Raw genomic sequence first — 21,818 nt, 5'->3', positions numbered from 1 at the left:
TTCTTTCTTTCTTTCTTTCTTTCTTTCTTTCTTTCTTTCTTTCTTTCCTTCTTTCAGTAGGCTGCATACCCAGTGCAGAGCCCAATGTGGGGCTCAAACTCATAACCCTGAGATCAAGACCTGAGCTGAAATCAAGAGTCTCTGACCCTTAACTGACTGAGCCACACAGGGACCCTTAGACTGTTCTTAAAGCCTGAACATGTGAGTTATTAAGAAAATTGTTTCCATAAGGAAATATCTTGTAGCCTGCCTCCAGAGTCTTCAACAACTGAACCTGTTTCTTAGGTGCAAGGAGGATTAATAAGCAGCAATGTGTATACCATATATACCCATGTCACTGTGTCATTTTTTTTTCTACCAATAATCTTCTGGATCCTAGGAGCATGAGAATGTAAGGATGGTAGACCAATATACTGTTCCATGGCATGGTGAAGGTCTTGGACTCTGTGGACCATATTGAAGAATAATGTGCAGGAACTGATGTATCACTGAGGTGGTAGATTAAAATCTGCTCTCCCGTTTTGTAAAAAAGGCAAACAAGTTCTGGTAGCTTTTGTGTACTTGGTGGAATGTGTTATCCTCATCAATAGCTACACTCCAAATATCAGAGGCTCTATTAATTACAATAGTTCACTTCAAAAATCAGAGGCCAATATCAATTTTCCATTTTCAACTATAATAACTTACAACAAAATTAGTGACTTAAATTTTAAAAATCTTATAATTTTGTACATCAGATATCCAAAATAAGCCTCACTGGGCTAAAATCAAGGTGTAGGCAGGACTATTTCTTTCTGGAGGCTCTAGAGGAGAATTTACTTCCTTGCTTTTTCCACTTTATAGAGACTACCTATATTCCTTAGCTCATTCATGGTTTCCTTTCCCATCTATAAAGCCAGCAACATGGTGTCTCTCTGACCCTGTTTCCATCTTCATAGCTCTCTTCTTATCAACCTGGGAAATTTCTCCACTTTTAAAGATTCATGTGGTTAGCTTGGGCCGACTTGGATAATCCAGGATAACCTCTCCATATCAACTTAATTACTTCTGCAAAATCCCATTTACCATGGAATGTAATATATTAACAGACTCTGGGGATAGGGCATGAACAGCTTAGCGGAAGATTATTTTACGTATCACACCATATTTAGTTATATTTGTAACAGCAGTCCTATTTCGTCTCCATCTTATATTATTCTCTAGGAATATACAAGGATTTTACTAACCAATCTGAAGAACTGAACTGGACTGAACAGGACTGCTATTATACCTGTGACTTTCAAGCCTTTGATAATTAAATAAGTCATTTATATTTCCTTAAGAAATATAAAGTCCCTAAGTGACGCCAATGATGACGATAATGATGACGTGGCTGGGATGGGCTCCTCCATTGACTTCCAGTTGTTTCTTCGCACCATATCATTTATAGGCTAGGAAACAATGTTGGAATATCCATTTTTGTTGTATTTTCAGGAACTGGAAAAATGATCGGACATTAGAGTCAAGGGTCCAAACTTCTTACTCCCACAAATTCCTACTCTAATTTGCACCTCACAGTAATATTTTAGGTTTCTAATAACTATAGTTATCTTGGAGTTAAGATAATTTTCTCAAAACCCTTACTTTTATGTTTCTTTCATTAACTTCTCTGTGGGAAATGTGAGCACTGTAAAGGACCCAGTGTCCCCTACAATCAAAGTAGACTACAGGTAGACCATAGGACTGATAAATGAAGTCAATTATGGGATTTTTTGAGAGGTTTTCACCTTTTTATGGTTGTGATTCAAGTCAAAACAGCATTATTGGTCGATCTTGAATTGCTTTGGTTTTACAAATCAAGAAGCTTAGTTGTCTTTCATTTTCATTCCTAGGAATCCATTGACTGCCAGAGTGCTCTGCATGCCATATCGTTCCCGAAGTCCTGACTACTGAGAGTAGGCTGAGGACTATCATGATGACCACACACACCTCACTTCTGAAGAAAGTGAGCTCCTATAGCTAAAAGTTCCTGTGATTACAATTAAGAACAGAAATCCCCATCGGATTAAAAGCACTACTATCATCATTTCTAGTACAGAGAGAACAGTGATAGAGCAAGTTTCAAAGATTCTTATCCTCCTGTAATCAATATATATATATATACACCTATATACATATATATCATATATATCTATATTTATGTATTCCATATCTATATCATCTATCTATCTATCTATCTATCACTTACCTAGAGAAAGAGAAAGAATGGTCAAAGCCTGTGAGCCTGGAAAGAATAGAGATTGGGCTGGGTGAAAAGACCATATAGGACAAAAGACATAAAATATCTCTATCTCTGCAGACTTCCAAGCCACTCCTCTATATTATATTATTTATAAACTTCCAAGGCCACAAGAGCATGTGTTACACATTGGGTAAGATTCACATTACCTATTAGTTAGAGTAAATACCAAAGGGATTTGCTTTGTAAATTAATAAAGTACATGGGTCCTGTAGCATCCATTTTGATTTTTTACTGGCCATTTTTCTTATTATTCTTATATCTTGAACTGTGTTCAAGACTGATGTGTTCATTTCAGAGCTAGGTTTTAAGAATGTGATATATTTTTCTTTACTTATTTAGTTCTCTTCACTCATTAGTCTGATGGCTGATATTGGGGTCATTTTTGGTCCCCTTTTCCCAGAAGGTTTTCATGACAATGGTTCTGGCTTAGGGCATGTGCTCATTGAGACCTACTGACACTGAGATGAAAACATGCTGATCTGAAGGTGACAACAGCCATACTGAAGGATAGAACTGTGTTATTAAATGTTCATCATAAGTACTTTATTATTGTCACTGAGGATAGAGATTGGAGGATAAGGAAGAAAAAGTAATATAGTGTCTAAGGGAATCAGGGTACAATTTTTAAAATTTTATTTTTAGTATAATTATTTTTTACCTTTTGATCTCCTTTACCCATTTCTCCCACCTCTACACCCCACTTCTGACCAATCATCTATTATCTATAAGTTTGTTTGTTTGTTGTGTTTCCACATATAAGACAGATCAAATGGTATTTGTCTTTCTCTGTCTGACTTATTTCATTTAGCATAGTGTCCTCAAGGCTTATCCATGTTGTCATAAATGGGAAGATGTCTTTCTTTTTTTTTATGGATGAATAATAATCCATTATATGTGTGTATGTGTATATATATACACATATATATACATATATGCTATGTACAAAAACATTTAAAAATAAAAATATGTTCTAATATTTATTATCTCTCTTAAAATTTTTTCAAAGATTATCTCGGAGTGTGCTAAATATTTTTTCAAGATCAAATTGTTTGGGTCCCATATAGATCTAATAGTGATCCTATTATTGTTGAAATACTAATTTTATCCCTTTAAAAATTATTTAAATATTTTAGTTCAAACTTCAATTCATCATTATCTTAACATTTCTGTTTTTTCTGCTTTTCGTCGACTAACTTCAAAAAGCAGTTCAAACTAAATTGTTCTTATATCCATAAAATTGACAGATTTATTTTAAAAAAGTATTTGTTCTTACTCCTAGATATAATTTTGATTTGCTAGTTTGTATTGTTTGAAACAACTTGTAGTCTTACTGATTCTCCTATTTTTTTTTGAAATGTACATTCTAACACTTGCATTCTTGTAACATAATTAATCCTTTTGAATGGTGGCTCGACTTTAGTAGCATTATATGATACCAAATCCAATAGTTAAAATATAAACATCTAATATTGAATTCAAAACTGAGAACAGTTGACTAGTAATCTTTATTACTGCCTTTCTCAAACTTCCCATAAAATACTACAGTAAGCAGAATGACCCACACAGGTGCACACACCCTAATTCCTATATTTTATTGCAAAGCAAAAATGACTTTCCGATTGTAACTAGGGATAAAAACTTAAAATAGGCAGAGTAGCTTGGACTATCCAAGTGGCCCCAACATAATCATCTGAGCCCTAAAAGCAAAGAATTTTCTCCATCCATAGAGAGAAGAGGTGAGGCAGAAGGAGAAAAAAGAGATTCAAAATGTTGGAAAAACTCAATGCCCTATGACTGGTTTGAAGATGAAAGGGGCCAAATGAAAAGAAATGCAGGTGGTCTAAAGATGCTGAAAAGCTCCCAGCTGACAGTCAGCAAGGAAATGAGGACCTCAGTTTCATAAATGTACAGAACTGAATTCTGCCAACAATTTAAACAGCCTGGCAATGGATTCTCCCTTAGAGCCTCCAAACATCAGTCAAGGCCAGTCAACTTTTTAATTTTAATCCTGTGAGCACAGAAGTCAAACACACCAAACTTCTAATCTGCAGAACCGTGAGATAATAAATAGGTATCATTAAAAAAAAAAAAAAAAAGATTTATATTACCCAACTCAGCCAACGGAAAGAACTATAGCTAGATTTTCAAACTATCATATTACATGCAGAGTCTATTTACATGTGAGTATGTGTGTGTGTGAAAATATACACATGACTAAGCATGTATACCTATAGCAAAGAAATAATTTTAAAAATTGTATCTTTGATTAAGGACCTCAAACACTGCACTTGTAAAATTTCCATTTTTTTTAACGTGTATATTAGGAAAGTCTTGGAAGTACTTTTTGAACATGACCTTTTTCTTCCCTCCAGATATTTCACTTCATCCTGAGTGTCATTTTGAATTAAATTCTGATTAAAGCTCAATGAGAAAAGGATTGACAAATGGAGCAAATTGTTTACGTTTTCCAGTACAGGAGGAGAAGCAATGGTAATTTCAGAATACATTAGTACTGAAAAGGGATAGGGTTGAGAAATTTACTCACCTTCTACATCCTCTGACATAGCATCATTCAAGTTTTCCATCCTTTCCAAAGTACTGTTCTAACATTCATCAGAGAGAAGTAAAATATTTGTGAATTTAGCTGAGGGTGTATTTTGTTGTTTTATGTTCCAAAGTGGTTTTTTGTCAATCCCTGCCCCATGACTATGAGCAGTAAGTAATTCCTTCAGGAGAATCACATGAAAGATTTACATTTTATTCCTTACTTGAGGTAAACTTCTGAGAGTTGAAATAGTCATTCTATTATTTGGAGTTGCTTAGAAATATCAGAAGCAACAAGCTGACCCTGAAATCTGATATTTCTCATCTCTCATAGATTTCGGGCAGCAGGTTCTTTTGTTTGGTAGCAACAACGTACCTTGGCTCAGCTGAGTGAAAAAGACAAAAAGGATTTTATTGGAAGGTTATTGGAATGACTGAAAACTTAAAAAGAAGTGAACAAACACACTTTTAGGTAGAGCCCTGAGACCTTAGCCACAGGAACTCCTGGAGATTTTCTGTAGGCCTTTCTGAAAGCAAGTCAGTGCTAAACACCTTTGCATCTATCAGCTTAAGAATCGATTTCCCAGGAAAAGAAATCTGATTGCTCTGTATTGGAATTTTGCCCTTGTGTCCATCATCCCAAATTAGAAGAAAAAGTGAGAAGCCTGCAGTTAATCATCGAGAGTGCCAAGAGCATGATGTCCCTGTCAGTTTGGGGGTTTCCAAAACAGAGACAAAAATCATTATACACATTAAATATCAAATCAAGAGTTTCCTTCTTGCTCTTTGTGTTTGTTAACATATAATATTGTAAGAAAACTTTTTATATCCACATTTTTTCACCTTCTCAGTTCCAAAAGCAACTTAATTTTTACCCTTTCTAATTTTTTCTCTTGAATGTTTTTTCAAATTTGGCCTAGTCTGACATTTGAAAACAATCAGCTTTTCATATAAGAATAATTTAAAAGTTTGAAGGCTTTAAAATTTTTATATTATATTATTATTATATTATATTATTATATTATTTCTATTATATTATTATTATATCCTTTGTTTTACTGTCTTTAAACTTATTCTTTGTTTTGTTCAATCATTTCATACTTTAACTCTTATTTTTAATGAACTCATTTGATTCTAGCTAGAAATTTTTCTTGGAGTGTGCTAAAGTGTTTCTCTGCAGTTTTGCAGTTCTCTTCATTTTTTTGTGATAGCTTGCAATTTCAACTCTGTTATTTTCTTTTCCGAGGGGCTTTGGGATATCTTTCAAGGACACTGAGTTAGGGGGGAGGGTGGAAAGACTATCTTTTCATATTGCGTTTTAGTCATATGCTTCATTGTGAGATAAAGTGGTCTAATATAATTTTTTATGTGTGGAATTTATTGAGTTTTTCTTATTGGACTAATAAATGGAAAAATTTTACATATTCCATGGGCATTTGTTAAAAACTTGCTTTCCTTATTATTGGAAAAAAAAATTTTTTTTCAAATTTTTATTTAAATTCTAGTTAATTAACATATATTGTATTGGTTTCAAGAGTAGAGTTTAGTGATTCATCACTTACATATAACACCCAGTGCTCATCACAAGTGCCCTCCTAATACCTATTACCCATTTAACCCAACCCCTGCCCACTCCCCTCCAGCAACCCTATTTGTTCTCTATAGTTAAGAGTCTCTTGGGCACCTGGTTCGCTCAGTTGGTTGTGTGTCCAGCTTTTCATTTTGGCTCAGGGCATGATCCCAGGGTCATGGAATCGAGTCCCACATTGGACTCCATGCTGTGTGTGGAGCCTGCTTAAGATGATCTCTTTCTCTAAAAAGATAAGAAAAATAAAGAATCTCTTATGGTTTGCTTCCCTCTCTTGTTTTTTCCCCCCTACTCCCACATTCATGTGTTTTATTTCTTAAATTCCACATCTGAGTGAAATCATACGGTATTTATCTTTCTTTGGCTGACATAATTTATTTAGGATAATACACTCTATCTCCATCCGCATCATTGCAAATGGCAATATTTCATTCTTTGTGATGGCAGAGTAATATATATATATATATATATATATATATATATACACCATATCTTTATACATTCATAGTGTAATATTCATTCCTATACATATATATATATATATATATATATATATATATATACACACACACACACATATACATACCATATCTTCTTTATCCATTCATTAGTTGATGAACATTAGGGCTCTTTCCATAATTTGGCTATTGTTCATAATGCTGCTATAAACATCAGGGTGCATGTGCCCCTTCAAATCAGTATTTTTGTATCCTTTGGGTAAAAACCTAGTAGCTCAATTGCTGGGTCGTAGGGTAGCTCTATTTTCAACTTTTTGAGGAACCTCCATACTGTTTTCCAGAATGGCCGTACTAGCTTGCATTCCCACCAATAGTTTCATGCTTCTGCATATTTCTTACTTGCGGATATGCTTTTTAATGGCTATGAAGTCCAGATTCTTTCCTTAAATTAAAAAAATATATTTAATGAGCAGAAATTATCACTGCTAGTGATCTGTTAGTGCTAAGCTTATTTTAGCAACATGGCACTGATTATAATATAATGCTGTTTCTTTTATATAATGATGGAGTAGTTAAATTGATGGCTTATCTTCTATAAACTATAACTAAATTATAAATAACAAATTGAGTCAAGCTTATTACTTGGATTATGCAAATTTTCCACATGCCTGATAATACTTTAGTCTCATATTTATTTAGTGATGCATACTGAGTTCAAAGGGATCACTTCCCATGTTGGTTTTGGTTCCATAGTATGTGTTTTTAGTATTATATGTTTCTGAGATAGGATTCTATGTGTTTAACATGTCTGTCTCTCCAGAAGGATATAAATAATTTGAAAGTGACACTAAAACGTTGGAGCTCTTTGAAACATAAATGCCAAATACATCACACCCCTCTTCCTAATCACAGTTCTGAAAGCAATAAATGATAACATGAAAGTCCAGCATATTACTTTTCTGACTGATAAAGTTGGTCAAGAACTGGTCTTGTTAATGAGAAACAAGTAGGCTTGCAGATACTTCCCAATCTCCCAATCATGTTTACAGCACAGTCCCTCAGGAAAATGAAAATCTACACTTATCCAGGATTATGCAGTTATAAATCTGGCAGTTAAAACAACAACAACAAAAATGTGAAGAAAAGAGAAAGCCTGAAAACCCAGGATTTATAGCCTCTTAGTGGATTAGCTCCATCCACTGTAGCAACATAGGCCAATGAACATCATTTACCAACCAGGTAACTCATTCTTTCACCATGAGAAAAAAATAAGTAATGTGCAGGTCAAGAGGTCGTTTAAAGTGGCGATCCCTACATACTAAAATAACAAGTGTGGAGAAGCCTTTTCTCTGACATTATGTAGTCTTTAAATATTGATATGTCACTCTGTTCAATACAACAGTCAGCAAACTTTTTTGCAAGGTACCACATAATAAAAAACTGGGGCTTTGCAGTCCACATGGTCTCTACTGCAACTACCCAGCTTTGTCTGGGCAGCATGAAAGCATCTACAGGCAATATAATGAATGAGTGTGGTTGTGTTCCAATAGAACTTTATGTCTAAAAACAGGCAACTAGCCTAGATTTCTCTACTGGCCTTAGTCCACCAACCTGTGTGTTTGAGTAATATTGACTCAGTTTACAAAAGTCTTTTATATACACATCTTTATTTTACCTTGATATGTGGCTTTCGCAGATAATTTTGAAAGCTTCCCAAGGAAATGAAAGATTAACATCAATGTATAGAGCTATTGAAACCAGAGCCATTTTTCCTTTTTTGCATTTCCATGTGACTAGATCCTAAACATTGAGAAATATTATTATTAGGGGCTGCTAGTTGAATCAGAGCCATCAATCCTCAGTTCAGAAGTGGCTTTTGAACAGCAACTTATTTATCAAATTGGATTTTGTTTCCTGACTCCTTCCATCTATTTCACTCCTGCTGAAATGGTCATGGTTTGGTACTTTGGTGGATTACCTTAAGAATATTTATTCAATAGAAGAATTCTTCCCAGAGTTCTTTCCATGTGGTATCTGAGACATACTGGCACTTCTTGAGTCAGACTATTAATTCTGCTTTTGTTTTGATTGACTCACAAATGTGAAGTGACCCATGTGCTACAGGATCGATTTGTCCAAGACAATTAACTCTGCTTATCTCAGTGACCTCCAAAGCAGACTGATTTTGCTTTCACAAACACTCGTAGCAAAGTATAACCAGTCATTATGTAATTGATGAAAATGACTGCAAATATGTGACCCCAAATCATTGTGTCTATCAGATGGATGTAGAACTGTTGATATATTTTTAGATTTATTTATCTGAAATAACATTTAAGTGCATGATTCTATACCTCTGATGTCTATGTAAGTCACATGTGTTATTTTCAAAAGAAGATGGCTCTCTGTTTTTATCTAAGAAGTATTAATCACATGCAAATTTGACATATTGTGTCTAAACTAATGGTTCACAGTTATCAGAGTACGTTAGAATCACCTGAAGACTGCATCATTTCTGCCTTGCTGAGAAAAGAGATAATAAAATGTGTAGTTATACTGTGGTTTTGAAGATTAACTGAGACAATGTATATAAACCCTTGCCACAATGACTGGCAAATAATGAGAGCTTTAAAATGTTAACTTCATTGTGATGAAAACTCCTGGGGCTGCAATTTACTGTTTTCTTAAAGTAAGAGAATAAAAAAGTGTTTCAATGTTCTTTTGTTTTTAATAAAATGATTTGTCATGAAAGCACTGAGCAAAATTATAAGCATATTATGACATAATTAATGGAATAATGACTAACTATTCAAACAGTAACTTAATTTTGTATTTTATAAAGAATTGTGTTCAGTTTGGTAGAGACAACTTAAACATTGTAAAATAATAAAAGTACCAGGCATTTTATACGTTCATCAGTAAGTGAAAAATGGCGACATTAGCAGTTGGGAGGCAGCTAAGGAGAAAAAGAAATTTCCTGTTAGTGGAGACTTTCTGCTTAGATCATATAGCAGAGTGTTAGCAGCCAATATAAGAGAAGACTTTAGTGTAAACAACTGTTCTCTAATTTTCTGGTTAGATGTGTAGTCACTGCCTAAGAGCAACAAAATCCTTCTGGGCCAACTGGCCATGATTCATAGGATTAATCTTCTAAGAATTCAGTGGTTTCTAAGCCTGGATGATAATTGAAGTATCTAGGAAAAAATGATTTTAATTCTTTTATTTTAGAACATTCAACTGATACAGATATCTGATTTTTCACCCCAGTGTATATCAGAAGCAATCCTACACCAGTTACATCTTGTAAAAAAATTCCATAGGCAAGAACTCTTCCACAAGCAAATAACATAGTATATGCCAGGAGGTCTGTCCTTAGTATGTTTATAAAGAGATGAGACCAGATCTTCTGCAATTCTCTGGCTCTCTTGTAATGAGAGCTTTAGTTTTTCATATTTTCAACTATGTTTATCAGGTACAGATGTCTAAAATTTCCTTTTTCTCTATTATCTTTGCCTTGTTTTCATTTTCAGATTATGCTGGCCTTATAAAGAACCATGGTATATTTCTTCATTCCTCACTTTTTTTTTTTTCAACGTTTATTTATTTTTGGGACAGAGAGAGACAGAGCATGAACGGGGGAGGGGCAGAGAGAGAGGGAGACACAGAATCGGAAACAGGCTCCAGGCTCTGAGCCATCAGCCCAGAGCCTGACGCGGGGCTCGAACTCACGGACCGCGAGATCGTGACCTGGCTGAAGTCGGACGCTTAACCGACTGCGCCACCCAGGCGCCCCTTCATTCCTCACTTTTGAAGAGTTTGTGTAAGATTCACTTTAGTTCTTATTTAACATCTAAAAAAAAATAAATTCACTTAGACCAAAAGAGTTCTTTGTAGGGAGGTTGTAGCTCGAATATTATGGATAATCCAGTACAGATCTGTATTCTGTTATCTTCCTGTGAAGAATGTCATGCAGATAAATTGGCTGAACTCAAATTCTACCCTCTGTTCCTCCTATGGTAATCAGAAAGCTAAATTTTCTGCTCTGTAGTTTTAGTCTTCCAGCCATTGCTTTCTGCTGAGTACACTGGAACCTGGAAACTTCTCAAAGAATATATATAACTCATATAAGAAAGTGGGCAGAGTTTTATATGCAAATTTTGTATCTCCTCCTCAGTAGCATTTTCTTTCTGGAATTTTCCCTCTCACCTTCTAGCCACTTCTGGAATCTACAAACACCACCATCTGGTTCCTCAAGTCTGTAAGATTACAGTTTCCACTGCTTTTCAACTCTCCCAGGCAGGCCCACTGGAGAGGGCCCTCAGGCAAAAAATAACATAATTGCAAATAGTACCAAATTTGTTACTCATCTCCAAGGTAGGACTGCCAGTCTCCTTCTGCTTGTGGTCACTCCCCAGAGTGTTCGTAAAGTTGTGCTTTTAAAAATATTTTGTCCAGGGGTCCCTGGTGGCTTGGTGGGTTCAGCTTTGGACTTCAGCTCAGGTCATGATCTCACGGTTTGTGAGTTCAAGCCCTGTGTAGGGATCTGTGCTGACAGCTCAGAGCCTGGAGCTGTTTCAGATCTGGGTCTCCCTCTCTCTCTGCCCCTCCACCGCTCACACTCTGTCTCTCTCTCTCTCTCTCAAAAATTAATAAACATTTAAGAAATTTAAAAATATTTTGTCCAGAGACTTTAATTTTTATCTGTAGGAAAGATAAGTTTATTACAGGCTATTCTGTCATTGTTATAAATAGAATTATCTTCCATGAAACATTTTGAAAAGCATAATCCTGGACTTCACCTCAGAGCTACTAAGGCTTAGGACCCTGTATTGCATAAGATTCCTATAGTTAAGGGTGCCTGGGTGCCTCAGGTGGTTAAGCCTCCGACTTGTGGTTTCAGCTCAGGTCATGATCTCGTGCTTTGGGAGTTCGAGCCCCACTCTGGGCTCTATGCTGAAAGTGGGAAGGAGTCTGCTTGGGATTCTCTGTTTCCTGCCCACCCCCTCCCTCCTTGCTCATGCTCTCTCTCTCTCAAAAGTAAGTAAATAAACATTAAAAAAAAATTCTGTAGTTTATTATAGCTATCAGCTAGGATTTAAAACTTTCCTATGAACCTAGAAAATTCTAGGATATTTTTTTCCTTTTTAAAATTAATTCATTTATTGTTTAATTTACATCCTGGTTAGTTAGCCTCTAGTGCAACAATGATTTCAGGAGTAGATTCCTTAATGTCCCTTACCCATTTAGCCCATTCCTCCTCCCACAACCCCTCCAGCACCCCTCTGTTTGCTCTCTTAGAATATTTTTATTAATAAATCCTTGAGGGTATCAAGAAAACCCTAACTGATAGAAATGTTTCTATCTCTTTGCATTTAGAATTGTAAGTAGTGCTTTTCTGTAATTTTAAGAGCTGTAATTTGAGGTAGAAAAAAATAGCAAAGGCTCTTCAAACGTATGTAGGAGTGACTTGAGGCAGTAATTGTCACTACAGTAATACTTGCTATCTGTCGCCAGGACTTCTGACTACAAGCAATGCTCATTGGGTTATGTTGTCGTTATGTTAAAAGATAGTGTTAGAGAAGATATTCTCCCAAGCCATTAAAATTCAATTGAATATATGCCTCAGATCTTGGCTCAAACAAAGCATTTAGGAGACAGGAAAGGAAAATTTCCAAGACAAAGCAGAAAATGCTCAAGAGGCAATACTTTCATGTTGAAAGAACAATTCCAAGCCCACTTTAGACTGATTAGTTGTAACAGAGCCATTTTAGGAAAGATTAACCTGGTTTGAGACTGCTAGAGCTCACGCTTAAGGAAGCAAAAGACCAAAATATCATTTAGCATCCATTAAAATATATCTGAAAATGAAGTTATCAAAGACATTTATTACATGAGACTGAATTATGGCCTTCTTCTAATATCATTATTCTTAAGTTGAATGTAATAAAATTAGAAAAATTTTGTTGGAAAAATTTGAGAACTATCTAAAAATAACTAATTTTCATAAGGATAAGATTTTTAAATCCCGTAAGATATTTTCTGACACCCAGGGTCTCCATATATTGGACTTTCTGCAACTGTATAATGTGTTTCTGGTAGTACAGATATACTAAGCTTATAATAATGGGTTTGTGAAGATGGTAACTGAAGAACTAGGCAAATGCTACAATTTGACAAAAAAAAATGTCTTTGCTTAACTGAAAACTTATTTTAAGGATTAAGGCTCTTTTGTATTTTAAGTAAACTCTAGGCGCAACACGGGGCTTGAACTCGTAACCCTGTGATCAAGAGTCACATGCTCTACCAACAGAGCCAGCCAGGCACCCCAAAATTAATACTTTTTTACAATTAGAAGAAAAAAATATATTGGCACAACAAGAACAAAATATTTTGGTTTTAATCAGTAAAAAAAACTGGAAAAAAATTCTAAAAGTTATGAATGAGGAAAGTGAAAAACTTCAACATAATAAATGACTAATTTTACACGCATTATGAAGAGAAGCAGTGTTATAAGTAATTTATATTGTCTCATACTCATAGAATAAAATTTTAGTTTTATATATATTTTGATTACTAACCATCAGTATTCTCATCCATGAACTAGAGATGATGTTAATAGTATATGTTTCCTCATAGCACTGGGGTAAAATTACACGTGATAATGTATGTAGAGTGTTTAACTGGGTGCCTGGTACATAGTAAGATTTCAAAAGGATTACTTATTCTGTTTTTGTTATTGTTATTTTTTATTATTATAATTAAGAGGAGGCTGAGAATTCTCAACGAAGGAAGACATTTTCAATGCTCTGAAGACCAGAATCAAAAAAAACCTGATTACATTAAAATCCATCTAATTTCTTCTCTGTATTTCAAATTTAGATAGTATATTATTTTTGTCTTAATAGAAAACATCAGTCTATGCTAAGTGTCTTGTCTGAAAGTTGGTATCTCTTTTTCCTTTGGTTTAAAAGGATGATGATACAGAGAAGCTGCATAAATGGCTTGTTTGAGGAGGTTTCCAATTTGAAACTGTGTACTGCTTTGAAAAGAGGACCCAAAGACTCGTTCATCAGAGATTTATCTACATATCTATGTAATCAGATATCAAGGACATAAAAATATTTTTCCTTTAAATTTTAATAATAATAGTTTGAGACAAAACTGAGAATTTTAAGAAAGTTAACTATTTTATTTTTAGGTTATTATGTGCATGATTTGAGTATACACATTTTAGGTAAATAACAAATACACATTCTAATCAGATCATCACATGAAGTAGGATTAGTAGTAATAATATTCACATCCGGAACTTGAGAAAGCTATAGAAAAGTCTAAACAGTTGAAAGTGATAGAGCCACCAAAACCATTTCTGACTCATTATATTAAGGAAAATTGAAGCATGGAACTATTTATAAAATACAATTATATTTTACAGTTAATTGTGTTCCAAAAATGTATAATAATTGTGTTATAGACATACACTGAAATCTACATTAGGAAACTGGAGCTGTATTTGAGTTGATATCATTGTGTCACCTAGGAAAACATCTTAAGCATTGGGACCTTTGTTTTGCATCTTTTAAATCATCTAACTGAAAGTGATGTAAAATTGAAGATGATTCCCCAGTAGAAGCAAGTAGACAACCTGTAATAGCATGTTGACTTTATTACCTGTGCAGATTCATGATGATGGTCACAAATGAGTGCGTAAGTGGCCTCACTCCAGCTTAATGACTTATGGTAATCAGACCATATTTAGGCTTACTAGATTAATAGTAATGACAAACTAAAAGAAAAAAAATGTGCATGTTTTCAGGATAAATCTGCCCATTGCTTTCTTTTGAAATTAAGCTACACAATTTGAGGACTTACTAGTATGCTTATAATGCATACAAAAGTCTTGTGTTCTAAATTTTGATAGATCATGATTTACAACCTGATCTTGTAAGTAAGTATTTAAACTTTGACAAGGTTTAAAACCTCAATAAGCTCCAGTTCCCTTATTTGAAGTCTTTGATACTATTACTCATAAAACCAGCATCATAATTTTGTTGTGTGAATTGAGATTATGCAGGTTAAAAAAATCTGTCTCCAGTACAGAGTAAGGGCTCAATAAATTCTAACTGTAGCGTCTTCTGATTGTATGGGGGCCACCAAATGTGGGACGACCCTATCGGGTGGAAGCTGGCAGCACAGGCAGTGAAAGAATTCACCCACGGCAGAACAAAGGAGATAGAAGTTTATTGAATACACTGCAAGGCAAGGGAGGGGCAGGCAGAACAGCAAAGCAGAGACTGCCAGGAGGCAGTGGTGGGGGCTGTAGTTAAAGGGAGAAGGTGAGGAGGTATGGGCATATGTGGAATTTTCTGTTTTTGGCAACTGTGCCTTAGTGTAAGTAACCCATTGGTCAGTTAGGGCATACAGATATTTGGAAGTGGGTTGCCTAATGGGTCTGTTTGTATTCAGCAGGGGGTTACTGTGGGCCCGGCTACCTTACTCAGGTTTCCATTATTCAAGTTCATTGCCTATAAGCCACCTTTACACTAACCTTTATTATTGTTGTCATTACCACATCATCATTGTCATCATCATCATTTAGTAAAGTTAATACTTATTTCTAGTTAGCTTCCTAATAGCCAAAAGAAGAAAGATATTTCTGCAGTTAAAATAACAGGTATTGCTTGGGAAACTATAATACATTGATGAAGTGTGAAAATATTGTATGAAATTTGTCTAAACTCTTCATTTATGTCTTCAAATAAGTATATCTGTTGCTAAAGGTCAATTATTTTGTGAAGTCAATACTAATTTCTTTGGAATCTCTAGTGGTAATGGTTTTTGGAATTATCGGAGATACTTGGCTTTGCACATACATATCTACATTTATGTCTATAATATTCCATATCCACATTCACATTCCAGGTCTTTATCTATCTCTATTCCTGTTTTTTTTTTATTTGAGAGAGAGAGAGAGAGAGAGAGAGAGAGAGAGAGAGAGAAAGAGAATGTGAATGGGGGTGAGGAGCAGAGGGAGAGAGAGATTGAATTTCAAGCAGGCTTCACTCTCAGTACAGAGCCTGACGTAGGGTTCCATCCCATAACCCTGGGATGGAACCCAGGCACCCTTCTATCCCTATCTTAAATCCAGGCACCCTTCTATCCCTATCTTAAAAACAACATGGTCAGGGTGTCTGGGTGGCTCACTTGGTTAAGAGACTGACTTTTGATTTTGGCTCAGGTCTTTCATCTGTCTTTTTGGCAATAAACTGTAAAAACACAATCCTTATAAAATGTTGGCAAAATATTTCAAATTTGCTGAGCTTGAGGTACATATGTATAGATATAGATGATATAGATATAGATATAGATATATGTCAATCATGCTGTGTGTAAAGGCAAACTAGAAGGAAAACAAGCTTATAACAACTCAATGAAAGTATAAAGATCACAGGGCAGAGTATCATTTTTTACTGATACTGAGTGGAACAAAAAAAAAGCAAAAGCCTCACAAGATTCACTATTATTACTTTCATTGTTGGACTGCCATTTCCCTCTTCCCCTTTATTCGTAGCAGTTCCTTGGCCTGATTACATAAAGAAATGTATAGAAATCTCTAGTAAGTTAATTTCCTCTTGTGGAAAAAAGAAAAACTCTTTTAGATTTTATTTATTTTATCTTATTTTAATTTCTAGTTTAGTTTTATATAAAGAGGGCAAATGATACAATAGATTACCATTTGAAGGTTTAGCTTTCCTTTGAACTCAAATCTCAACAATGATGACTGTATATTTAAGACATGGGTGTCTTTTTTTTTTTATAGATAGTGATTAAGTTTTTTTTCTTTTTTTTTTCATTTTAACTGATAAAAACCCTATAAAACTGTTGGAGGGCTTTTTTTAAGGGTTAAGTAATTATTTAAATCTTTTCTTTCTTTTTTTAAATAATGAGCTTTGGTATCAGCCCACAAGAGAACAAATAAATTTTTACTTTAAAGAGCTATTCTTTACATGTCTATATAGATGATTATTTATATGAGTACACTTTTTAACATTTCAATATTAAAACCCTTTTCTTTTCATTCACTTAGCTAATTTAAACAAGACTGACTGTAACAAAGGCTAATCATGTGTAAATATCAGATTGTTTAGAATCAACGTGTGTTTGAATGTTATGGCTCAAAATCACAGGCAGTTAATTCATAGAGTCACCTATAATTAATTATAAAATCACATCATAAAATACATTTAAAGTAATCCCTATGAAGTTATTATAGAATATTAGTTTGAATTCATTAAAAAAGAATTGAACTCTAGAAAAAAGTGTTTTGACATGCTTAACACATTATAAAACATTGAAGAACCAATTTTAAATTCTTCCTTTCTCAAGCTAGATAAAACACCGTGCTTTAAAATGCTAAATAAGAACTTACCCAGAGATTACCCCTCTCCAGCCAATCAATCAACATGCAATTTTATGGGGAACTGCCTGCACCCCACTTTTGCCTCCTCTGTCATCATGTTTGATATTGACTAAAGGGATGACTGCAAGCCATAGACGAGAGATTAAATTCTGGGTCCCAGGATTGAAGTTGGGAAGTGAAATTTCAAATTACATAAACATAAATAGTTCTAAAAAGTTTTATAAGTGTATAATTGAAAGCAACCTTTTGTATTTTATAAAACCATAGGAAGCAAAGAGGGGAAAAGATAAGCTGCTAAAGAAAGGAAATGATCTTCTATACATATGGATTCTGTGCCAAATACTAAAGCACTACACATGAAACTCAAAGAAGGGGAACTTAAGAGATTTTCTCTGTGGGCACACTAATTAAGAGGTAAATTTGTTGGGGCTCCTGAGTGGCGCAGTCGGTTAAGCGTCCGACTTCAGCCAGGTCACGATCTCGCGGTCCGTGAGTTCGAGCCCCGCGTCGGACTCTGTGCTGACAGCTCAGAGCCTGGAGCCTGTTTCAGATTCTGTGTCTCCCTCTCTCTCTGCCTCTCCCCTGTTCATGTTCTGTCTCTCTGTGTCTCAAAAATAAATAAACGTTAAAAAAAAATTAAAAAAAAAGATGTAAATTTGTCAAATAAGGCAAAATGATAGTATTTGAAAATAAAAACAGTAAATTCCTCATTAGAGAATGTAATACACAAATAACTTAAATCAAAGAAGAGAGCCCTGATAGATAGACAGTATAACATAGTCCAAAGAAATTTAAATCTAGAGTTTTCAGTGGTTCATATCTAAGTTTTTTTTTTAAATTAAACTACAGTTGCACAATGAATAGCTTTTTGAAGAAAAATTGTAGATTTTAGTGATGACATAGATCTAATTGAGTTAAATTTTCTGAACACAAAAATTGTAGCAAAGTTGATAATTCTTTATCACAGGAATATTTGTGGATTCTAATCAGAGAAAATGTACTTAGTGCTTATGGCATTTAGTATTCTTTTAAAGATTATGACTGTAATCTTTAAATTAGAGATTGGTGATTCTGAAGTAGAAACTTTATCACTTAAAAAATATTTTTAATGTTTATTTTTTTTTGAAAGAGAAAGAGAGAGACAGAGCATGAGCAGCTGAGGGCAGAGAAAGAGGGAAACAATCCGAAGCAGGCTCCAGGCTCTGAGCTGTCTGCACAGGGCCCAACGCGGGCCTCAAACTCAAGAATTGCAAGATGGTGACCCCAGCTGAAGTTGATGCTTAACGGACTAAGCCACCCAGGTGCCCCAGTGAAGCAGAAACTTAAAATCTAAAATATACCTAGATATTTTACTTCTTCAAAAAAGAATGTCCAAATATAAACTTTGCATGCTTATTTATTAAAAAGCCTGCTAATAACTTTATACATTTTAACATCTGTACTTGTCAAAATAGGCTAGACTATGATTCAATAACAAACCTCAAACTCAAACTTTCAGTGACTTGATACAACGTTTTATATCAGAGTTATGAAATGCCCAGTATGAACCTCCATGGCAACTTTCTTTCAGTGACTCCAAAAACTGAACGGAGAAACAGGTGGAGTAGCTTGATATTTAGTTAAGTCCTGAATATTTATATTGTGCAATCAGGTTCTGATGGCCATGGTTTAGGAAGAGAAAATTTATTGTTGCTAATCTTGAAAGCTTTAATATGCACACACGATTTGTGTATCCAGTCAATGAGGGTTATTGAATGTTTACTATGTGTTAGCTAATGTGAAAATGTTGGTGCTCCTGAGTGAATGGTCAAGAAAGAATTCTTGAGATGTCTTTGTTGCAAAAAAAAAAAAAAATGTGGTTTTCTTAAAGCACAGGGATGGGACCTATGGGCAGCTGCACTGGGGCTGTGAAGAATGGCTGATTATGTACTTACAAGCTGTGCGGGTGGGGGGGGTCGGTTAGGGATAACATAAGTCTCTAAGGAATTTGGAAGCAAGGACCTTGAGGGGCTAGCTGTTGTTAGGGTAAGGGCATTTACTACCATCCGGTAAAACCTTAATCATCAGACCCTTCAAATATATGTCAGTGGGCCATATGCTTGGAGGATCATTGCTAACACATATTTTGGGAAGGTAGAGATAAAGGAAGTTTCCAAAGGAATTTTTATATGTGAAAGGAGACTTACAGGATCTTAGAGGTCGGGCTAATGTTAAGCTAAGGTTGCCTTTGCCCTCAGTAAAGTCTTAACATCAAGGCAGCTAAGCTTCTTGGGGAAGGTCACTCTGCCTGTCTCAAGGACTTGTCAGTGGGCTGTAAGTTGTAAGGAAATTGAATTTTTTCTTTTGCCTTTGTTCTCCACATCATTAGCCATTGGGTAGGCACATAAAATGTTAAGCAAAACAGACTTTTCATGTTCTAAGGAAGCTTACAGTATGGGGTATGTTTCGTAGGGAGAAAGGGTGAGTGGATGTTGATCAAAGAATCACCTAAGAATATAACTTCAAATTATAATAAATGTTATTTAATAATAATGGGGATCTGTATAAACATATAGAAGGGTTTCTATTCAAGCAAATGGAAAAGATTAGGAAAATACAGATACATCTAAAATCTGAAGAATTAACATGAAATGTTCATTACCCTGAAGGAACAGAATGTACTAACGTCCTGAGGGAAGTTTGAATAAGGCTCCTTTAAGTAACTGAAGCAAAAATCAGATTACGAAATGCCATATTAAAGATGGTACATATTAAAAAGCAGTAGCCAATACTTAAATTGTATGTGCATGTGTGTGTTTAAGATTGCTCTGGCTCCCATGTAGTGAATTGTATTCAAAGTCAGGACGCGAGTGCAGGCAACAGATGATGGTAGATTTGACTAGGGTGGTGACAATAGGAAATGGAATTGTGGTTTCCCCTAAGAGGGAAAAAAAACCCAGAAAGATTACATCTAATTATAAATATTACATTTGTCATAATATAGTTGAGTAGAATGACCAATGGTTAGGGAATATATGAAAATACTGACATGTGTGCATGTACCTGGAAGAGGGGTATGTAATCTGAAACTGTTTCCATCCATTCTTGACAACAGGACAGTTTAAGTTTTAAGTAGTTCTCTTGATTTAGTTTATTTTAGTATCTGTGACCTACTAACTTGGGTAACTTTGTGGATTCACTTGGTGATTTCTCTTACCTATGAAATGATTAATGATTAACGTTTACTCCCACCCCCTATTTTTATGTATGCTGGTGTGGCAGATTGATTGCAAAACTGGCCCCAATTCTTCACCTACCCACCAATCCACCCTAATATCTACACTCTTTGCAATGTGCTTTTTTAGTTCTTTATTTCAACTGATGCATTCATCTTTTTTACTCCTGAAATCTAGACTGGCCTTGTAACTTGTTTTATATAATAGACTATTAGGAAATGATGCTGTGCTAGTTCTGAGACTCACCATTAAGAGGTCTTACATGATTCATTCCACTTTTTCTGTGGCTCTCATGCTTTCATCCTGAGACCAAGCCTGGCTGTCTTTCCCAAGGAGATGCATCAAGTAGAATCAAGTCAGTTCAATTTTTCCAGCTGAAAGCCTACATGTGACTCCACCTAAGATCAGTGTAACTGAATAGTTAGACAACAGATCACAGATGCATGGATGGCCTCTACTGAGCCCAACTCAGTCAGGAGAGGTGCCCAGCTGCTAAGATATAGGCTTGTGAGTAAAAATAATAGTCTATTGCCATGGAAGTCTTGTGATCATTCATTTTACAGCACTATGGTGACCCACAGATAACTGAGTTAGTTAGTAATTATTCCCAGGAATATTAGAGATTAATGAACATATTATGCCTTTAATGGCAAAGTCTGTATTATATGCTGCCATTTTTACTCTTCAAAACATCTTAGAATGTTGGCTATACAGCAGATGATAAAACATATCAGTGGCTAGTTATTTGATTTGACAATACAAACATCTCAAATTTTTCCAAAATTTTAAATATTAAAATTATTCACTCAATATTCTGTAGTTTTCTGTTTCATAGTGCCTAGAATAGGCTTCTAAAATGTTTACTGAAAGAATAAATTAAAGAGTGAATAAATAGACTTACATAAAGTGACTGCATTATAGGATAATTGTGTACAGTAATATATTTTGTGTATAGTATAATTGTATACACCACTGTATCTTTCACGTTCTATGTTTGTAATAGATATTTAGAAATTACTTTGAAATAAGTAAGTGAAATAAAATAATAAACGTTCCATTCATATGTTCTGTGAACTGAATTGTGTCCCCAAATTCATATTTTGAAGCCCTAATCCCCAATATAACTATATTTGGAGATCAGGCTTTTAGGAAATGATGAAGATTAAACGAAGTCACAAGGGTGGGGTCCTAATCCAAAAGATTGGTGGTTTATAAAAAGGAGAAGAGAGATCTCTTTCCCCATTTCCACATACTGAGGAAAGGCCATGTGAAGGAACAACAAGAAGGTGGCTGTCTAAAGCTACAGGCCTCA

This window comes from Herpailurus yagouaroundi, unplaced genomic scaffold, assembly GCF_014898765.1.
Source record: "Herpailurus yagouaroundi ecotype Mexico unplaced genomic scaffold, PumYag 164, whole genome shotgun sequence".
NCBI classification, from domain to species: domain Eukaryota; kingdom Metazoa; phylum Chordata; class Mammalia; order Carnivora; family Felidae; genus Herpailurus; species Herpailurus yagouaroundi.
The sequence above is the reverse complement of the archived record's forward strand: the minus strand, read 5'-3'. Positions refer to the sequence as shown.